General features: G+C 44.1%; 1 long non-coding RNA gene across 1 annotated transcript; it reads left to right on the top strand.

Annotated features, from left to right (window-relative positions):
- Positions 1-7,606: 7,606 nt before the first annotated feature.
- Positions 7,607-13,944, top strand: LOC120396550. The gene is made up of 3 exons (XR_005593217.1): positions 7,607-7,879; positions 10,851-11,095; positions 13,888-13,944. It is a non-coding gene; the product is annotated as an uncharacterized LOC120396550 (long non-coding RNA).
- The last annotated feature ends 4,071 nt before the right edge of the window (positions 13,945-18,015 follow it).

Below are 18,015 nucleotides of genomic sequence, written 5' to 3'. Positions count from 1 at the left end.
TTTACCATCCTGCCTGACCCTCCTGGGTACATACTTGGGATGAGAATCTACCTTTTTTAAGCTTTTTGTACATATTGAGAGATGTTTATATGTAACGGGAATATAGAAAAAGTATTTTAGTAAATTATGTGTCACTTGCACTTAAGTCCCAGAAATGCATCAATGCAAATGCTTGCAGAACCGGTAAAGTTTTTGGAAGCACTGGGCTTGGTGGATCAGAGTAAACATTTTCAAATAGGTTAGTTTACATCCCAAGTCCATCAAAAATAAATAAGAAGTTCGACAGCTGGCCTACTGCCTGGTTTGCATTTGATGCTACTTGCAACGGGTTCTCTATTCAGGCCCTGCGTCTCTGTTCCATACTCCTTATCTCACTCAGCGTTCGATGCATGTTATATGTCACATTGGGGTTTTTCAGCACTTCATGAAGCAAAAGCTGCTTAACTCTAATGCTTATCCTGACTACCTTCTTACTGTATTCTTGCTAGTATATAAACCATCATTCTCCTGTCATAGTCCATCCTTAAAGAGTCATCATCATGATTAAAACTTGAACCCTGGGGTTTCACTTCTACTGAAAAATGTTCATGTGGGTTTGAGATGACCTCGGATAAGTTTCCTGAGTTAAAATTGTATTGTTCCCTTCAAAATGTTGAATTACAAGCAAGCAACCTTGCTGCATGAATTTTGTCCAAGAGCTGCATAGCAAAAAGAGTGAGCAGATGTCTTGGAAATCATTTAAACAACTTTTTCTCTGCTGTGTTATTCTCTCCAGACTAGCCAGCTCACTTAGCTCAGCATACCAATGTGATATGGATAACCCAGTAGTGGATTTATGGTTCTGTAAGATCTGCCTTTTTAAATACACGCTGAAAGGAACTTTTATTGGCCCTGGAAATAGCCTTATAAATACAGTGCGTTCGGTCTTCCCTAATTTCTTTGCAGATTACAGATTTAGGATCAGATTCTCCATTGCCTTGAAAGTTTGTTGTCATTTACATCTGTGCCAAATCAATGTAAAAGGCTACCACCGGTATAAATAAGTGGAGAATTCTCATTTAGTTAGCAATTCATGCGCCATTTGCACAAGTGTAAATTGCTGCATGATATGCAAGGCAGTAGAGAATCAGATCATTAATGCACAATACTGGAAAATCTGTTGAACCTACAGGATCTACAACCCATCCTGGACAATGATCCCACACTTTCACAGGCCTTGGGTGGCAGGCTAGTCCTCGCCCACAGACAACCTGCCAACCTGAAGCATATTCTCACCAGCAACTGCACACCGCACCATAGTAACTCTAGCTCAGGAACCAATCCATGCAACAAACCTCGATGCCAACTCTGCCCACATATCTACATCAGCAACACCATCACAGGACCTAACCAGATCAGCCACAACATCACCGGTTCATTCACCTGCACGTCCACCAATGTAATATATGTCATCATATGCCAGCAATGCCCCTCTGCTATGTACATCGGCCAAACTGGACAGTCTCTAAGGAAAAGGATAAATGGACACAAATCAGACATTAGGAATGGCAATATACAAAAACCTGTAGGAGAATACTTCAACCTCCCTGGCCACACAATAGCAGATCTTAAGGTGGCCATCCTGCAGCAAAAAAACTTTAGGACCAGACTTCAAAGAGAAACTGCTGAGCTCCAGTTCATCTGCAAATTTGACACCATCAGCTCAGGATTAAACAAAGACTGTGAATGGCTTGCCAATTACAGAACCAGTTTCTCCTCCCTTGGTTTTCACACCTCAACTGCTAGAACAGGGCCTCATCCTCCCTGATTGATCTAACCTCATTATCTCTAGCTTGCTTCTTGCTTGCTTATATATACCTGCCCCTGGAAATTTCCACTGCTTGCATCCAAAGAAGTGGGTATTCACCCATGAAAGCTCATGCTGCAAAACATCTGTTAGTCTATAAGGTGCCACAGGATTCTTTGCTGCTTCTGTTGAACCTAGTTATTGCCTTTGCATTGCTGGGCTCTAATTAAAAGGATGTAAATTGAGCATGGTCTTAAAAATACTGGCGCTAAATAGGTTTATGATCTAAGTCATATTCTAGTAGCCTGAAATCACTCTTTGGGCTCAGTTTGGTGCTGGAAGCAGAAAGAGATGGATATTGTAAAGAGATCCTCAAGACAGAGACAGATGATGCTTGTAGGCGAGAGAGAAATATGGAGCCCTGAAATGGAGACACAGAAACTAGAGCCTAGAGGATGAGCAAGTGTTCTTATTCATGAATAACTTAGATGGAGCCCAAATTCCAACTGCTATTCATCAGCACATGTTCTTCTACATCAAACCTAACACAGAACTGGGATATGCTTAGGAGGGAGAAAAAAGGCTGAAACTGACATTTCAGTTCAGTAAACTGAACATTTAAAAAAAATAGCCTCATGAATAACAATCTTGTTGGACTGGCATTTCTGGAAGGACTTAACTCTTCTGAAACAATTTCCTCACTATATTAGAGGCACAAATGTACTTCATTTACCATTCAATATGCATGTTTCCTTTTTCCTCTCCCCATTTGTGTTTGCTCTCTTATAGCATGCCAGGGCAGGAAGGCAGAATGATATGGGAGAAAAGTGAGGCATATTTCTCTCCTGTTATGAGTGCTCCTTTTTGCACGCGTGTGCTGCACATAGCTCAGATTTTAGAACCCTTTAAAGTGAAAGGAGGCTGTAGATTAAATTTCACCCTCTGATAAGTGCTTGTGAAACACGGCAACTATCTGGGTGCTGTAGCTGCAAAATGGATCTATCTTAGAAATATTGAGTGAAATCCTGGTACCAGTTAGTCAATGGAAAAATTCCCATTAACTTCCTGGGGCCGGGATTTCACTGGTCTAAGGCACTTACTACCTCCCTGTCTATGTATCTTATATTTGTGAGCACAATTCAACATTGGCTGGATTTGCTGGTAATTTTTTTGACTAACATTGAAGAGAATATTAAAGGAAATGCATTTGCTTGAGTAGTGTGGTACAGCCTGTATTTAAAGCTTCCCAAATGCATCTTGAAACAGTGCACTTCACACTTACACAGGATGTTGTGAGAGCCATTCCACCCTAACACAAAGCTGTTCCTGTCTGATTTTCTCAACAGCCATAGTTAAAGCTTTTGGTTTTAAGTTTTAACCATTAAACACTGGTAAAGCACCCCAATTTTAAAACAAAACAACAAGAACAAAAACCAGATAAATCAGTGTTTATCTAATACACCCCAGAAAAACACCAGAAATTGTTACGTGTCTCTGAGGGCTTGTTTGCCTGGGACAGTAATTCGCTCTACAAGGGTGTGATTTCTAAAGTGGACTGATGTCTTCACATTAATTGGTTCAGGTAGATCCTGCTGATGCACACAAAAGGTTTCCCAGTGCACTTTAACATAGTGCTCTTTGAAACGGTATTAAGTTAAAGCACTTTAGGGAACATTACAAGATGACTCATTACTGTATATACTGCTGTAATGAGTAATGTATATTGTCTTTACAATATATAAAAAAGAGAGTCTTGAAAACCACCAATTTTTTTTTACCTATACATAAAACTCAAAAATTCCTAAAAACAACCCCCCCGTCATATTCCAATTAAAATCCAGTATGTGTTTCAAATTAATTCTCTGATACAGCCATCAGACAACTGCTCTCTTCCCTCCCAGAGAGGGCAATGATAATATAGAGTATTTGAATTTGTTCTTGGAAAAAACTGCCTACCCATCTAATCTCGTGCTGAAATTACGTAAAGTGGAAATATGCCTGTAAGTGACCTCTGTGAATAGGGTCCTTTGTGTATAAGTGGGTCAGGCTAACATGAAAGTGGAAACTCAAATACCCTGGCTGGTTGAGTGGGCCACCCTAGCAAATCAGGCAGGAATGATTTTGCAACTATCCAACCCAGCTGATAGTGCGGTCAGGGTGGTTTTCATGTATGTTTTCTATGTGAAGGATTTTTGTAATGTTTTGCTATGGGGGACAGTTAGATGTGAAAGCTATGACAGTAATCACAAAAGGGAATATGTTCACAGTCTTATCCATTCATCTAAAGGGAAGTGTGTTTGTCTAGTTCAGCAGTTCTCAACCTGGGTCCCGCAGTCCATCAGCCACATGCGGCTCAATTAGCACACAGCTGCAGCCCAGCTGTGTGCTAAAGGCCGTGGGGCTGGGTTACCGGCTGCCTGGCCGCCCAGCACAGTGGGGTCTGGGTTGCCCGACAGGGCAGGGTGCAGCACAGTGGGGTTGTGGGGGTAGAGGTCACCGGCTGGCCCCATGTGGTGGTGTGCAGTGGAGTCCAGGGCTGCTGCATATGCAGCCCACAATGATAAAGTGGTTGAAAACCACTGGTCTAGTTTGTACTGGAAACTTGTGGTGTTGGTTATTGTTAGGGGGCTTATTCCTTCACCCTCCCACTTCCCTGGTCCTTCTCGCATGAACAGAGAGCAACAATACCCCAAGTCCAAAGGTGCAAACAATTTGATGTTTATTGGGGTGAACTTCCAGCAAGCATGATTCCAGTGTCCTTCCTTAGTGTCCCCCTTCCCAGCAGTTGTCACGGAGTCCCCGGGCGATGCTCTGGAACTGCTCCCCACAAAGCCAGTCAGGACTTTGGGGAGCATCCTGTCCCTTGGAGCAGCCTGTCTTCAGGGCAAGAAGCTCACATGGCTTCACCTCCTCGGTTTCTCCTTGGAGCATTCAGCATATGCCCCTCCATGCGCTTCCCACAGCGAGCCCACCCAGGAGGGGTCCTGGGGAAGCCAGAGGGTCCTGCACCCCCACTTCGCAGTCAGACATGACTCTTAGCCGCCAGTAAAACAGAGGTTTATGTAGATGACAGGAACACAGTCCAAAACAGGTCTTGCCGGTCAGGGCTGGCTCTAGGGGTTTGGCTGCCCCAAGCAGCCCCCCCCCCCCAAAAAAAAAGCTGCGATCGCGATCTGCGGCAATTCTGTGGGAGGTCCTTTGCTCCCAGTAGGAGTGAGGGACCCTCCGCCGAATTGCCGCCGAATACGTGAAAGTGCTGCCCCTCTCCGGAGTTGCTGCCCCAAGCACCTGCTTGATAAGCTGGTGCCTGGAGCCGGCCCTGCTGCAGGTACAGACAACAGGATCCCCCTTTAGTTAGGTCCATCTGGGGCCCCCGGGGAGGCCACAGCCCTGTTGGGAAGCCCAAGCCCCATCGGGGCGCCCTCTCCATTTCCCAGCCAGCTTCAAACTGGAAAAAACCTCCAGCCTCTCACTCAGCCTCCCCCCGGCTCCTCTTCCAGCCTTTGTCCAGTTTCCCGGGGCAGAGGTGTTACCTGGCCTCCAACCCCCCTCCTGGTTTCTCATGTCATATACCCCAGTATGCTCCCTTTCCCAAGGCAGGCTGTCCCAGCACAACTCCCCTGCAACCTTCCCAGGTCAATACTCCCCTCTCAGTATTCACAGAACACATCAAGAACATTCCCACTTTGTCACATCTCTCCCCGCTTTGAGACCGAACTGAGCAGGGTCACTTCAGCCAGTGACCTGGGGAAGTTTGAACCTACCTACATTCCCATGGATGCCCCAGCATCCCCCCACTTCCTGGGAGAGAATTACACCAGGCCCTTCCAGTTTCACACCCCCCTTTAGGTCGGGTGTGCTCGAGGGTACTCGTAGTCTGCAGGTGGGAAGGCTTATGCGGCCCGTGTCCTTCCCCAACCCAATACCCCTGGGGTTCAAAGTGGGATGGCTCTTTTCCCAGCGTTCCAGTCTGGAGGGCTGTGATTTGGGCTCTCTTGGTTAAGCGCCCCCCCCCCCCTTTTGACCTTGGCCACCCTCTGGAAAGGCTCCTCTGAGCTGGGCAAGGGTCCTAAAGCCATTATTCCTTCACCCTCTCACTTCCCTGGTCCTTCTCGCATGAACAGAGAGCAGCAATACCCGAAGTCCAAAGGTGCAAACAATTCAATGTTTATTGGGGTGAACTTCCAGCAAGAATGATTCCAGTGTCCTTCCTTAGTGTCCCCCTTCCCAGCTCTGACACCACAGAGCCTTGCCTGTGTCCCTGTTCCTGTTACCATCCCCTGTTCCCATTCCCCCCTTAGCAAAACATGATCCCAATTCCCCCACCCCCAGTCCCTGTTCCCAATCCCCCCCACCACTTCCTGATTGACTGCAGACTATATAGTAAAACTTGAGTTCTGCTTAGCTATACCTTAACCAATCATTTTATTGAAATTTAACTAACCAATCCTAACATACTGTAACACGGTTATTTAACCAATTATATCCAACCACCTTAATTGGTTTACACCCAACAAAAATTAATTATACAGCCAGGGGCGGCTTCAGGCCCCAACACTCCAAGTGCGTGCTTGGGGTGGCAAGCCGCGGGGGGCGCTCTGCCGGCGCCGCGAGGGTGGCAGGCAGGCTGCCCTTGGTGGCTTGCCTGCAGAGGGTCCGCTGGTCCCGCGGCTCAGCTGGACCTCCCGCAGGCGTGCCTGCGGGAGGTCCGCCAAAGCCGCGGGACCAGCGGACCCTCCGCAGGCAAACCGGCGGAGGCAGTCTGCCTGCCGGGCTTGGGGGGCGGCAAAATCCCTAGAGCCGCCCCTGTATGCAGCAGACAGAAACAATCGCAGAACCAGACAGAGATTATACAGACAAACAATAGGGAAGTGGAGACTACAGTGATGGAACAATACAGAAATGAGGATTTCACATCCCAGCTATTGATAAGTGAGTTCTTGCCAGACAGGATGCTATTAAACTAAGTTTCCTTTTACATCTTCTAGGCTCTTCCCTTTCTCTGGAGGTGATAGGAATATCAGGACAGGATTGTATTCCCAACAGCCCACTAGCACCTTATTTCAATGTGACTAGTTTGGAATGTGAGGATATGGCCATACACTTCCCAGTTTATGGCTGGCCTCTGCTGCTTAGCCAAAGAACCAGGCCTCAGACTGTCACAGTAAGAGAAGGCCATTCCACAGACAGACAGTGATTTTTGATTGTTTCTTTTATACCTGTATAACCGGCTAAGTGATAAGAATACACCTAAATTATTGAAGAATAGGCCTTTGCAGACAGGCCTGAATATCTATATCCTAACAGTTATTTTCTGCTTCACTCGACTACCATTGTGGTAATGGAGCCAGTGTGTTCCAAGGCACCGGGGCCAGAGTTGTGAGTGTTTTTGAACTTGAACCAGCCATTACTGAGGCTTGACGGAGAAAGAGAGAGACTCAGCCTGGACCATCTAAAATGGCCCAAATTGTGAGGGAAAGATCTTCCATGAGCTAATGTACAATGTCTTGCAGATTTTGCACTGCATTCTGTTTTGATCAGATAAACTAATCAGTTCTGAAGTTAGGAGATGAAGTTAACCTATTTCTCTCTACAGCTTGAATTTGCAAGGTTCATGGGGATCACTGAATTCAGAATAAAAAATGCTAGTCACCTGGTAGCTCAGAGATGAGCCCAATCTCGCAGCCCTTATCCAGGCAAAACTCCCATTGATATGCAAAAGGTATTCTGAAGGTACTATAAGCAGTGAGGTTTACTTGATTCCATATTGTAGAATTTTAGCTTTGTTTCTTCAATTTTTTCTTTGTTCTACAGAAAAACGACAACCATCTGTGCAACCGTCTGTTGTCTGATTAAACGATGGGAGTGGATGCTAATTAACGAAAAAAAATGGCATAAAGTGTGTGTGTCAGGTCAACAGAGGAACCTATTCACTGTTGTGCAGTATGTTATGAGATGGGTAAAACATGTTTTGGGGTTAGGTTAAACTTCGTTAAACTGATGGGCATGACCACATTCATTTAAGACAGCTGTAAGAGACAGTGAAGGGGACACAAACTAAAACAAGGCACAATGCTCAAAAAATAGCACCAGGTGAGCAGAGGGGTCCATTGAGTATTATTTTGAGTGTGTGTGTGTGTGTGTGTGTGTGTGTGTGTGAGAGAGAGAGAGAGAGAGAGAGAGAGAGAGAGAGGACAAGTGGGAGTGCAGACCAGACTGAAACAGGCAGAGGAACAGCCTGATGAAGCATGATGTGTGACCCTGGAAGAAGCTAGAGAAAGGTCTTCTGGTGTGGTGCTGGCTAAAGAGACTTCGGACTGTAAGCAAAGAAGTTCTTCCCTGTTTTTGGTTTCTCCTGCATTTGGAGAAGCAGGACTTTAAATGTTCCTTTGTAATAAACAAGACTGCATCAAAGAAAATACCAGATTCCCTCATCATTTTCTATTCCCAACTGTACCAACCTACAAGGTTCTGAACTTTGACTAGCTGCTTGGTTCAAAATGCGATAACAATAATAACTGATTTTCCTTCTTACTAAAGCCCTGCCTCTCCCCCCCGCTCCCTTTGACCTTTCTTGGGGATTCATGTGTTTTGTTGCCATGTCATTTGAAGTGACATCTTCCATTGCTGGAGGTGGTATATATATTCAAGAAGATTTCTAAAATAAATCACAAAACTGCAAAGCAACCTTCTCTTGTAGATGTATGTTTTTGATTTTTCTCATGTAATGCACTGAAGAAAACAGGAACAAAGTTGCAAAGGTCTATCTTCAGTAAACTAACATTTGTGTGTGTTTCTTCATTCACATGAGGTGAACCTGTTATGTGCTTAGCACAAGGAACAGCTGTGACAGTTGACCAATTTTCTTTAATGAGGAATCTAGGTAAGTGCTTTGTTTCTTAGTAAGATGGTGCAGTTTAGCTTCTTAAAGGCAAAGGCCGTTGGCAGCTCACTTCCAGTGTATGTGATGGTGTGCAGGATGGTTTTCACCATTCATTTTCCATTGCCTCATGTGCCATCCTGGCATGGTTCATTTTAGAAAGCAGCACATAACAGATAGTTGAAAGGTCTAAACTAGGAACTGACATTGTATATCCGTTGGCTGAAAGCTGAGAATACACTCCCAACACAATATGGGTGTGTGATTTCATTCTGCCTGTCTGTAATCACTCATCTTTCCTGAACTCATCTATTAATGAACATGCTGAGTAAAACAGCAACAGAAGGTACGTCAATAAACATCGTGGACTGAAAAAACCAGCAGCATGACTCCAATTTTCACCAAATGCGTTTTTTGAGGTGGCTTGGAGGGGAACTGACCTTGTCTTGCAAAACCAAAGTAATTGCTTTAAGCCAACTATTTTGTAAAGCAACTTTTAAGTTAGTTGTACATGGTAATACTGTGAGTGAAGCAATGTAAAATGGATGAAAGGTTTAGTGAATTTATTAGGCAGTATAAAGTGGTCTGACTTGTTTTTGCTGAATCAGTTTCAAGACAATTTCTGCCATGTAGCCATACCCTTTTGAGTCCTAGTTCGCTCAATCTCAGTCAGCCAATCAGGTTTAATGGGTGAGCTGAATGGTGCTGGATAAAGAGGGAAAAATTACATTAACAATATTTAGTATATACTTATATAGCACTTCACATCTTCAATGCATGTTGCAAATATTAACTAATTAATACCACCAATGTCAATAATGGTGATGGTAATATTTGCAGATGAAAAACTGTATTTTTGTATTATCCTAAATACTCAGCTGTCCCCATAGCACTGTGCAACGTGCTTCATGCTGCATCACATATACTGCTCTTCTGATTCAGCTTCCAGAATATGCCACCTAATTGCACAGCTCTGTTTTGAGGGAGTACATCTCTACTTTTTCAACTATCGCATCTGGAGTGCAAATGGTTCCTTAGAGCTACCTTAACAGTGAAAAGTCTCATAAAGGCACCCTGAAAAGCAATATCAATGTTCCAGCTAGAGTAACGGGTCAATTCTATGCTGAAAATAGCTAGATTAAAAAGTCTTCCTTGTGCACTGTGTCCAACAAATGAAACAAGTATACATTGCCATATCTGACCACCTGCCTAGATTACACTTGTTGAGTAGATCCTAGTGTGAGGTTATGACTTGGGAGTCTTTTAAACTCTATCCTGCAATTTGGTATTGGCCTTACTGATTACATTTCATGCCTGCACCTTGGAGGTGGTTCTTTGTCTGGTTTTAGTTACCAGTGCCCTAGGTATCACTCTTTACCTTTTCTCTCTGATTTCTTGCTTTTCATTTTCTATTGCACACACACTGCTCTCTGTTAATAACTCTGTTATAGCATTAAAGCAGTGTCCCAGATAGAACGTATTATCAGCCTCACTGGCTGTATTAAGTGGAAAAAGTCTGTTGGTGTTGGCTATGTTTGGCTTCCTAGTGCTTTTGGTTAGCAGCATGCTGTCTGACGTGTGTGTGTGTGTGTGTGTGTAAAAGCAGATCTGTCGTTAGCAATCTTCTGCATGCTAATTCAGCATTCTGTTTATGTTTGCCCGAATTTTTTCTCACTCCTGGCTGATGGTGCTCGAGAATTTTTCATACAGGAGAAATTCAAGGTGATTGGTGGGCAAACTTCCCACGCCTGCCCTTCTAGCTTACTAGCCCTCTCCAGTCATTGATTGCTGATCAGTCACTAGGTGATGAATATCTCCTAGATGTTTTTTTTAACCAGATCCTGGAAAAATTCTTCTCTCTTCCAGTCTGGAATCTCCTGCAATCTCCCAATGCTACTGCTGCCTGACATAGTATTAAGATCATAATCCCCCAACCAGGCCCATAAAACTTTTCTTAAAATGTTTTAAATAGATGAAATATGAAATACCTACCATAGTCTCTGAGGACTGATAATCTGGCATGCAGCTGCTTCTAACCAGGCAAATGGGTTGAGATAAAATAAGGGCAACCAAGTACGTAAACACATTAACTTGTGGCCTTGCTGTGATACAGAATGTAAAAGGGGTGATTTTTATTTCTTTCCAGGGTTATACCTATACATGATTCTTTTATTATCTTGGCAGGACCTTCTACCTATGCTGGGGTGACTCAGCCTCCAAGGTCTATTGGGGAGAAAACACTGAACCAAGGAAAAGAAACAAGATCATGGACAACCTGCTGCAAGAAATGCATAATGACTTTGGATGCAGGACAGCCAGGCACCTTAAGTTCCACACACAACAGCTGGAGCAGGTGAGGGAGACAAAACTGGTGGTGGACTACGTTGAGCGTGGCCGAGGATGAGGGAGCATGACCGACAGCAATAGAGGTATCTAGCATCAGTTGATTTTCTTCTACACTATAGTGTCTTGCAGCCATGGTAGGCATGGGACAGTTCTGGGGCAGGGTGGGCTATGAGTAAGTCAATGCTCTCCTGGAGGGGAAGTGTGCCTGGGCAGATGTACCCTGTTCAGTTGACTTCTGGGCCACTGTGGGATAAGGAGACAAGGCGCGCTGAGAATGTACAATTCCATTACCAGTGAGATTTCACTGATTGGCACGTAGCACCTCTCAGTTTTGTTGCCATTTATACACTTCACCTCCTGGCAGCTGGGCTGCCTGTATTGGTTCTTAATACAGTATTTTTTATAACTTTGATAATTTACTTTTAACAAAAGTGGTGATTGTACACTGCACGGATTTGTGAGTGCTTAAGGAAAAAAGGAAAAGGTGTGAAATTTTATCCAAAGCTTTTAATGGGTCACACACACCACCACGTAAAAGCAATAACAAATAGATAAACTGATGTGTACTAAAACCACTACACAGTGTGATATTTCCCCATCACAGCATGACATTTCCCCATGCGTCTCTCCCTGTAATCCCAGGCTTCTCTTGCTGTCCTGGACCCAGCCCCAGCTATCAGAGGTGCACTTTCTGATTGTCTGAACAAGGCCTGCAAACCAAGTGTCTTGAGCCCATTCCTGATGAAATAGGAGAACACCAGATCTCCGGAACATTCCGGCAACATGCACACTGCCAGCGCATCCCACATTTGAGGTCCATGAACCAACCTTTTTGGTCAACCAAGGCCTGCAGAACAATTAAGCAGTATCCTTTAGGACTGACATAGTAATGAGCTCCTTGTAACGGGCAACCAATGGGCATATGAATGCCATCAATGGCCCCAGCATAGTTCAGGAACACCATTCTGTCAAAACCAGCTATTATTTTGAGAACATTAGCAATGTCCACCACTCCTAGGTAAACCACAGTGATAGTCGCCTCACAAACCTCCACAGCGCTGACAATTGATGTGTCAATGCCAAATTGGTTAGCCTCTGAACTACAGCAGCTTCCAGATTGCAATCACAGCCTGCTTCTGGGTTGGCATGGCCTCCCTCCTCTATGTGTCCTGATGCTGAAGTTGCCTTCAGACAGCTGCATGAAGGTGGCCTTCCTCATGCAAAAATTCCGGTGCCTCCTCTGGCCAGCCCAGCTCTGCATGACAATGGAGTCCACGCTGGTGGTTCTGATGCAGGACCACAAGCAGAGTCCCCACTGAGGGAATCCACAGTTATCACAACTAATACCTGTCTCCACTCTGCCACGGTAGCATCTAGCCTGCATAATCTCCTTTCCAAGATCTGCCACTGCCACCTTCTGAGGGCCACTAGCTGCCACCAAAATGCCCTCCATCATGTCTCCTACTCTGCTGCATTAACACTGCACTTCATGATTGTAGGCCTTTTTTTAAAATAAATCAGAGGTGGCCAACCTGAGCCTGAGAAGGAGCCATAATTTACCAATGTACATTGCCAAAGAGTCACAGTAATATGTCAGCAGCCCCCCATCAGCTTCCCCACCTGCTCCCAGTGCCTCCCAGCCACTGGCAGCCCCCGCCAATCAGGACCTCCCCTTCCCTCCCCACACATCCTGATTAGCTGTTTCCTGGTGTGCAGGGGACTCTGGGTGGGGTGGGGGAGGAGCGAGGGCACGGCAGGCTCAGGGGAGGGGGTGGTAAGGGGTGGAGTGGGGGCAGGACCTCTGGCAGAGCCAGGGGTTGAGCAGTGAGCACCCCCCTGGCACATTGGAAAGTTGGCGCCTGTAGCTCCAGCCCCAGAGTTGGTGCCTATACAAGGAGACGCATATTAACTTCTGAAGAGCCTCATGTGGCTCTGGAGTGACAGGTTGGCCACCCCTGTAATAAATAGTCACATACTCAATTTATAATAAAATCATGCATTCCAGCCCCACTTATATCTTGGCTGTCACATCACCGTAAGATTCCCCTATTCCTTATGTTCCCTCTTTATCTTCTCTCACATCTGCTCCCTTTGTCTTCTCTTAGCTTTGTACTTTCATTCAGCATCCCACATCCTGTGTCAAGAGCCTTTCTTCTCCTTTCTCCTGATTAACCACCACTTCTTTCATTCCAACAGTGAACTCTCTCCTGACAGTGGCCAGACACTGTGCTTTTTACTGCTGTTCTATGTGTATCGTGATTTAGATTGTCTGGCAGTAGACATGTCATTGACACGGGAGATAATTTTTTACACCTCTAAACACGTGGCAGACTCACTAGAACTCTTGATGCCTGAACTGCTTTAATGTTGTGCGAATCAGATTTATTATCCCAGTGAGTCTTTGCTCTGCAAATGTATGGAGCAGCGACATCTAGGGGCGAATACGTAGAAATTCAAGATGGAAAAGGGCAACTTTGTTAGACTGACATCTAAGCCATTTCAGCTGTCAGTGAAGGATTGGTTTCTACCATATGGTTTGTTGTATTGTGTCCTGTCCAGTATAGTTTTAAGTTATGAGGTCCCATTATTTCCTTTGGAAAAGTACTTCATGGTTGGGTATAGGTGCTTCAAAATGCTTGTAAAATGCAGTGCACATTTAGAGCTCCACATATACGTTTTAATTATAATAAATAATTACAGTACATCACACCATTTTGAAATTTCCTAGATACTTAGCCTAAATTTTCCTTTCCTTAATATCATCCCATTTAGAGCTGAGCAAACAGGTGATTTTTTTGGTTTGATGGCTGCAAAAAAAATCAGTTTGTTTAGAACTTAAACTAATTTTTATTTTTTGTTTTTTTTTTCTTGCCAGGATGAACCCCCTCCCCTCGGATTTGTTTGGTTCAAAATGCAACATCTTGAAAAGGCCAAATCAACCTGAATGTTAATTGAAATGTTAATTTGAAATTAAAGGTTGGAACAGTTCATTTCAACGTTTTCAAAATGAACCGTCCTGGCATTTCTTTCTTTCTTTCTTTCTTTCCTTCCTTCCTTCCTTCCTTGAAACTCTTTGCGAAATCCATGAATAGTTTTTGTGCTTCCTAAATGCTATGTCTGCTCCAGGGCTGTGCCCTGCTCAGAGTACGCATGGGACCCCCCCAGCCCCCGCTGCACAGCGATCTCTAGCGGCCTAAAGGAAAAACTGAAAGTAGCATGAGAGAAATTCCTGAGCTGCTTATGTCTTATCTCAGGAGCACAATAGCCCTCCCCAGACTCCCCCAAATCACGACACTCATGATATTGAGTATTGGCAGTATTATTCGACTTCCCCTTATGAACCAAGTTATACACTCTGCATTTGGTTTTTCTAATCTTTCCTTCTCTCCCAGCCACTCCATCTGCTTCCTTGGGGAAATCAGGAGGAAATATTCTTTATTGGCAGCCTAGAGAAATATACCTGGTACTTTCATCTCCAATGGTTCTTTATAGCTGGAACGAGGAAGTTGGTGGGCATCAAAATGTGTGTGTGTGTGTGTGTGTGTGTATTTCCTACTCTCCATATTGTTGCTCATTCTCTCTCTCTCCTGAGGCATTTTGTAGTGTACCCCTAATTCCCAGCTCTTTTGACACATTTTAGAAATAAGTATTGAGAATGAATCTCTCTGTGTTGCTAACTCTTGTGATTTTTATCACAAGTCTTGCAATATTTTGTGTTTTTTCTTAAAGCCTGAGACCCCAGAGTAATATGAATCCAATAGAATGTCAGCTGTCATTAAAATAAATACTAAGGTTCTAGCCTTCATGGCTGTGGAGAAAAGCTTGAAAATGTGACCCATTAAGGTTCAAAGGCCAGAAACAAATAAACAGAACTCCTACCTAGTATTTTTTAAAATCACATGATTTTTAAAACAATCTTGCGATTTATTGGGGGGCCTCACTCATGAATTTTGAGTAATTATGGCTTGGCAATATTGTTCACTCTCTCTCTCTCGCTCTGGCAGATTTCCATGTCAGTTTCCATGTTTGAGTGTACAGTGGTTTCAGAAAATTGTGGGCCAGAGTCTCAGCTTGTGTAAATCGGTGTCTCCACTGACTTCATGATGCTGATTTACATTAGCTGAAGATTTGGCCCCATGTGTTTTTGAAAACTGGCCATTATTTGTGTTAGTTGACTCCCAGAGGCCTTACTGAGATGAGGCACCCATTGTGCTAGGCACTGTACATGCTCAGAATAAGAGACAATTCCTGTCACCCAGAAGTTTAAAGCTTAAGACAGACTTGCCCAAGGTCATGCACAAAATCTGCAGCAGACATGAATGGAATGCAATCCCAGGCCAGTACCTAAGTACAAGACCATCGCTTGTTTGACCAGAGAAAGATCCATCTGGCACTATAAAAGTGACTTATGTGCAGTCCCAATATTTCCCTGTTCTCTTTTGTAAATGATGGAAAGAAATGATGGGTGAGGGGCCTCTTCTTTCTTTCTCCTTCGTGAAAAGATACTACACTGGCATAGCAAAACGTGGTCCAAATTGCCTAACAGATAGAAAGTAGCACTGTCTAAACCAATGGTCGGCAACCTCTGGCACATGGTTCAGCAGGGTAAGCACCCTGGCAGGCCAGGCCAGTTTGTTTACCTGCTGCGACAGCAGGTTCGGCCGATCACGGCTCCCACTGGCTGTGGTTATCCACTCCAGGCCAATGGGGGCTGCGGGAAGCTGTGCAGGCCGAGGGATGTGCTGGCTGCGGCAGGTAAACAAACTGGCCTGGCCCGCCCGGGTGCTTACCCTGACGAGCCACGTGCCAGAGGTTGCCGACCCCTGGTCTAAACCTTGCAGGAAGTGAGCTTCTACAGTGTAGCTTGGTTTGCAGAAAGCCACGCAGTCCCAGTGGCGTGCTGCTGGCCTACTTCAATTAGACTTTTTGACTGATGGCCAATTTAATGAGCCTATATATACAGGGTCATTCAACATGGCAATTATACCTATAAATCTATTTGCAGCAGCATTCAAATAACCTGCACACAGCCCTTTATAAAATGACCGTCTGATTAATTAACATTAATTTATCCAGTGTTTGGAACTGGATGCGCCCAATATTAAAGCCTCCATTGTAATCTACAAGCAGTGTGGGAATTGGGAGATTTTGGGGGGTGTGTGATATTGTTTAAAGAGTCTTCCGGCTTCTCTTAGATTTTTTCCTTCCTTTCTCACTTTGGTCCCAGTTGATTAATGTTCCAAGGCAGCATCATATACAGGGGCAAAATTCAATTAATTGAATATGAAATATTTATAACCCTGCTCTGTGTGGCTATCAGAGAAGGGTCCTTAATAGATCTTCTCATTAGTATGGACTGGTGACTCGTTTCTCCGCTTTCACAGTCATTTGGAATTAAAATCCAATTAATCTAATGTCCCAGTGAATATTATTAAATTATTTGAAAAACTGCATTCAAGAGATATGAGGTAGGGGGGCGAGGCTGCTAGGAGAAGGAGAGGGAACATGGCTTGAGCTTAATTTCTTCTCTGGTAAACACATGGTCCAGGAAGACTACGGTAATTCCCTCAGTCCCAGAACTCCGGTTGCCAATGCTTGATGTTAAAATAGCCTCAGAATGGAAAAAAATAATTTGTTTCCCATGGCCATAGCATAGAACTTTGTCATTTTTGTGAGAGCAAAGGAACAGCCTTGCACACTCGTGCGTTTTAGGTTGCTCCTCGGTTTTAGACACTAACATTAGGCTGAATTAGCTGACAGAAGGGTGGGATAGGGACAGATGTATAATGGTATTTAGGCACCTAAAGATGCACATAAGCACCCAGTGGGATTACGAAAGTGCCTAAACAGGTTAGGTGCATAACTCCTATTGGGACTTCAATGAGAGTTAGGCACCTAGCTCACTTAGGTGCTTTTGAAAATCCCACTCGGTATCTATCTGCACAAATGGACGGGGAAGTGGCTTATACACAAGAGACGTTGGTTCAATTCCTAGCACAACCACAGAGTTGCTGTGTGACTTTGGGCAAATTACTTAGTTTATTCTATATCTCAATTTGCCATCTGTAAAATGGGGATAATATTTCTCTACCTCCCCAGCAAGTTGGGAGGGTAAAATCCACTCATGATTTTGAGGCATTCAAATTCTATGGTGACAAAAGCCATTTAAGTATCTAGTTAGTAACACTTGTTAAATAGCCATGCTATCTATGGAGCAACACAAATGCTAAAAGGGTTAGAAAACTTGACCTATGAGAAAAGGTTGAAAAAAACTGGGCATGTTTAGTCTTGAGAAAAGAAGACTCAGTGGAGACCCAATAACTGTCTTTAAATATGTTTAGGGCTGTTATATAGGAGATGGTGGTGATTAATTGTTTTCCAAGTCCACAGAAGGTAGGACAAGAATTGATTGGCTTACTCTGTAGCAAATGCGATTTAGTTAGTTATTGGGAAAAGCTTTCTAACTATGAGGATAGTACTGGAATAGGTTAACAAGGGAGGTTGTGGAATCACTATCATTGGACAATTTCAGAAGAGTTTAGACAAACACCTCTTCAGTGATGATCAAGGTTTATTTGGTCCTGCCTCAGTGTGTGGGGGCTGGACTAGATGGCCTCTCTAAGTCCCTTCCAGGCTTACATGACTGTGATTCTATAGATACTTCTAAGCTGGAAAAGCATGCTGGGTATGTGCATGTCAAGCCTCCCACTCCTACTTCAAAAATTTCATGTTTAATATTTAGCCCCAATATGTAGGTTTTTTGGTTTGGTATTTTTAGTGGAATGAGGGTTACCTTGTTCCCCAGGCACTGGTCATTTAAATTTTGTTATAAACCTTAGGCCAAAGGGGGCATAGCAATAATATAGTATCTTAGGCCAGGTCTACACTCAAAAGTTAAGTTGGCCCAGTTGTTCAAGGGTGTGAAAAATCCACACCCAAGTGACATAGTTAAGTTGACCTAACTTCTTGTGTTGACTGAAGAATTCTTCCGTCGACCTAGCTA

This window comes from Mauremys reevesii, linkage group 2, assembly GCF_016161935.1.
Source record: "Mauremys reevesii isolate NIE-2019 linkage group 2, ASM1616193v1, whole genome shotgun sequence".
Classification (NCBI taxonomy): domain Eukaryota; kingdom Metazoa; phylum Chordata; order Testudines; family Geoemydidae; genus Mauremys; species Mauremys reevesii.
This window is presented reverse-complemented; position numbering and strand designations above follow the sequence as displayed.